The sequence below is a fragment of the Poecile atricapillus genome, chromosome W, assembly GCF_030490865.1.
Source record: "Poecile atricapillus isolate bPoeAtr1 chromosome W, bPoeAtr1.hap1, whole genome shotgun sequence".
Classification (NCBI taxonomy): domain Eukaryota; kingdom Metazoa; phylum Chordata; class Aves; order Passeriformes; family Paridae; genus Poecile; species Poecile atricapillus.
Window position 1 is genome coordinate 54,856,421 of NC_081288.1, and position 4,926 is coordinate 54,861,346.

The window sequence follows — 4,926 nt, forward strand, 5'->3', positions numbered from 1 at the left end:
TTCCTGAAGAAACTGCCAAAAAACATGTCTGACTTTAAATAGCTGACTCTGATTAATATTTTTCCAAGCTATCACCTTTAGCCATTGCTAAAGCAGGCCAGTAAAGCAAGTTAAAATTAAATCTGGGTCTTTATTGTTTTAGTGAGTTTATTAACAGTAGGTTGATAAGATAAGTGTTCTCCTTAAACCAAGGCTAGATGTTAGCCCTCTCAGGACTTTCTCTCCCTGCACTTCCTCATAACAAGTTTATGTAATTACAACAGGTTTTGGACAGCTAGAAAAATAAAACTTCATGTGCTCTCCCAGTCACTGTTGACTTCCATAGGAAGTCAAAACATATAGCAGACATAGAATATATGTTCAAAGCCAGTTAGGGCATTTATGTGAAATTATAAGCAAGATAATTTTATTGAACAGAATTAAAAATTCTTCATCATCTTCTCCACCTGTGGAGATATTCAAAACCTCATAGGACAAGATCCTGAGCAACCAGACCTGAACTTTGTTCTGCTTTGAGTAAAAGGTTTGAACTAGATGACTTGCAGAAGTCCCTTCCAGCCTCAGCCTTTCTGTTGTTTTTGTCTGTCTAGAATCTAAAGTATATGAGAAAAACAGACTTTTATCAGTCTTACCAGGCAGGGAATAGCTAATGTTCTCTTCTCATGCAGAAAAAGATAAGGTTGTTTTATGTGCATCATATAAAGTTTTGATGAAGTCTAAGAGTAGGAGACTTTTTGAGACAAAAGTCAAAAATAAATAAATCTTTTTGCCTGAAGTCTCCTCTTTTTCAATAAAAAGAAAACCTGGTGCTGTCTTTGTAATACAACAAAATAACATCAAATAAGGAACAGGAAAAGATAGGAAAGAAACTTGTATGCTATCTGTGGGTGAAGATTAAAAGGGGGAAGAACACATTGTTTTGTGCTCGGGATCTTACATGAAGCAGAAAATCGGAAGAGGAGACAGATGAAGGAGTGTTTGAGCTGCCATCAGAACCACCCAAAGGACAGGTAATAAAGGTAGATTTTTGCTATCCATATAACCTTTTGATTACAAGAATCCCATGTGTCAGGGTGCAGGCAAAGCAAGTGATCAGATTGTCAGTGCTGAGGAAACACTTCTGGTTCAGGAAGGTAGGACTTTGGCTTTGGGAAAGCAGTGTCTCATATCTAATTGTCAGAAAGAAATTGACTGAAAACCCAAAGGTGGGAAATAAACTGGAGGACGGATAATGAAATAACAGCCTTGCTACTGGGGAATTGGGAAAACAGCTTTGACACAGCCTAGGGAGATGAGACTGAGACTTCCTGGGAAGAAAATATAAGGGATTAAAGATGTTCAAGTAAACAGGTAACTTTTGAAAGGGGCTGTTCTAAATATATAAAGGTAAACTTGTTTAAAGAATTCAGAGACAGAGTTAGAAAATCTTCAAATATCCAAAAATCAAAAGAGAATGTGTGAGGTCTGGAATAATCTGTGCTATAGAGGAATAACAAACATTTAGACTGAAAAATTCAGAAGGACTGTGATATGAAATATATTTCAGCTGGAGAAGTTGCAGAAAATTTCTATTGAAGTATCAAGACTAAAAGGAAATTAAAGAAGAGTGATTTAGTGAACAAAAGGGAAGGCAAACTGCAGACAGTGCTGGGGCATTCAACACTTTTGTTGCTTTACAATAGTCTTTACAATAGTAAATGGAAGTCAAATTAATTTTAATATGAAAAAAGGAACACACTATGGGGACAGTGATGGTGGGAGTAGTGTATATTTAGATTTAATATATATATTCAAGTAAACAGTTCCAGGTGAATTTCATGAAGAATTCATGGGTGATAATTCATACAGTAACCTGAGAATTATTTTAGAATATATTTAAATATTTTTGAGTATTACAAGTTTCTAGAAAACTGATCAGACATAAATGGAAATTAAATATGTCACGTGAACTCAATTTAGTTTTCTTTTTTCAAGGAATAACTCAGTGATCAAAGACATAAATTATATGCATTTTATTTTACTTCAATAAACATTTTAGATAAATAAAGAGCAAGTCAGAGGTAAGCATAGAAGAAATGCTCTAGGGAAAATTATGCCTGTGTGTACAAATTAGTTTTACAAAGTTGTTCTTGAAGAGCAGTTGCAATTGTTTTACATTCATACTTTAAAGATATTTCAAATGGGATCCTGAAGAGGTCTATTTTGCTTAGTTTTCTAGCCCATACTTTTTTAATATTCTTGGATCATAAACTAGTCATCAGCAAGACAAAGATAATACCTTCTAGCTGATACTAGACCATAAAATCTGCTTTTTCATCATTCTTAGAAAATCACTGCTATAGCAAAATGCTGTGTGAAGATACAAGTCCAGAACAAAGGAGAAAAGAGACTTCCAATACTGATTCAAATAAAATACTGCTGATGAAGGCTAGAAATTGTCCTTCATAATTAACATTGAAACTCTCAGACCTGTCTGCAGGTTCCTGGTCAGCTTCCAGAGGTGGTCAAGGCAGAACAAGGAGTTACACTGAGGAGAACACTGAGTTCCTTACAGACTTATGCTGAGGTGTTTCTGGACAGTCAGGCTTCTACAGGTAACCTGAGAATGGATCAACAGATAAATGCTCAGGGAGAGAATGAATTTGGAATGGACTAAGTTTAATCATGTAGAGCTGAAGGCTTTCTGAAGGAATGGATTTTGGAACAAAACTTTCCTTAAAGCTTTTGTTCCAAAAGCTAACTTTTCAATAAAATAAAGGAAGATCTTATATGAGAGATCCAGTTATGGAGAACAAGATGGCAAGCGGGGCATCATCACATCCAACAGATACAATGAGACAGAAGTCATGTCCCCAGTGATTAGCAGACAAAGAAAAATAAACTTTCCTGGATACTATGAGATTCTGTAGAATGCATATTCTAGGACTTGCAGTCTGCTTGTGAGCTCTCTCTTGAGTGATCCAAGAGAATTATTTTGCCTGAAGCCTTGAGCAACAAACTTTTGCACAGATCAAGCAGCATATAGTTCATGCAGTCCCCACGGGCCACTCCAGACAGGAGCAGATGAGAAGAATGTTCTCAATGCTGCTGCCAGGAATCACAGCTCCACTGGAGTCTCTGGCAGAAGGCAGAAGGCACCTGCAGACACCCAAGGTCAGTGGCATTAGGGGTGTTGGAGCCAGGGCTATAGGGCAATTTGCTGAAAGACCTGGGTACCACGCATGGGTAATGTGGAAGAACAGGGGTATCTATTGTATGTCCCAAGGACATTAAACCCTGGGGGAAAATAAAATGTGATTTGATTTGCATTTTATATGATGTACTAAGTAAAGAATCACCTGAACCAATGGAGAATGAGCCTTGCAAGGCAAGCACCGTGATGTCCCAACATGAGCCAACATTTTAACACAATCTCTCCTGTCCTGAGGAACCACCACAACACATGAAGAGCAAGTCATGCTTCAAATAAATCAATGGACATTTTATGAATGTTTTACAGGGGTGATCCATAGACGATGAGAACCACATCTGTATATATACATATATATATATATATATATATATATGTATCACATGACAGGAGAGTGGTGCTTAGTAATGTTGTATTGGATAGTGTAAGACTTGAGCATAGCATACATTCTGTGGACTAAGGGCTAGAGCTGGGATGGCTGGATTTTGTTCATGGCAGTCTCTCACGGTGCTGGTTTGGACATTTTTTGAAAATGTGACTAAAAATGTAGAAAATACCTGTGTTTTGATTATTGCTGAGAAGTCCTTCCATGGCATCAAGATATTCCCACTCTGCCTCCCAGTGAGTAGGCTGAGAGTGTGCAAGAAGTTAGGAGGGGACACAACAAAGGTAACTGACACAAACTGATTAAATGGGATATTTTCTGCCATATAAAACCAGGTTTGGCAATAAAAACTGAGGCAGGGGGAGGTATTTTGGGATGAGAGACGTTGCTCAGAGCCTGGCTGGGCACTGACCTATTTGTGGGAGGTGGTCAGTGTTTACTTCTGAATGATTTTTTTATTCCATTTCATTATTCCTCTTTATTTTGCTTATTAAATATTTTTAACCCACAGGTTCTCTCACCTTTGCTCTTCCTATTGTCTCCCCTGTCCCACTGGAGTCAGAACAGCTGAGTAGCTGTGCAGTGCTTAGCTGGTGAACCCAGTCAACCCACCACACCTTGTCAACGGCCTTGTAAGTTACAGTACCACTCTCTATCTCAGCATGCACAGCATAAAGACCTTTTGATCATCACAGACAGTATGGTAATATTACCAGATCAAGAAGAACATTTCAGTTAAGCAATACCTTCTGAGAATTTCAATGCATGTAGAATTTAGTACAACGTGCAGCAAGGCATGATCCATAGAAATGTGAAGGGGGTAAAAAAAATTAGTATTTCCTTGTCAAAGGTTGATCATGCAGGATTATCAGGATAGATTCTTAGAATGAGACAAGTACTATTTTAGAGCAGCACTCAAATCTAGAAGGAAAGTTTTTTTACACCAATATATGACTAATTATAGTAACAGGAAAACTATCACTAAAAGAACTAGGTATTACTCAACAGGAAGAAATCTGTGAAAAAAAAAACAGGGCAAAGGAATGTAATAAAAGAAGCTTCTCAAAGACATTTGAAGGATTTTTGCTTCTACATAATTATATTAATGATTTTCAAAATTATAATTATTGATAAAAAAATGGGAAGCATCACCAAAAATGTTAAGTTTTTTATATAGATAAACTTGAATTCTGAAGTTACCATGTTCTATTGTGTAGGGGAAAAAGAGGAAAGCTCCAGAAATGGTCAGGATAAGCACTGTGGTGGGATTTGCTTCTTATTTTACACATCCATATCTAAATTGGTCACCATAACCTTTCTTTCACAATCTACAGATAGATGGAAGTACTCC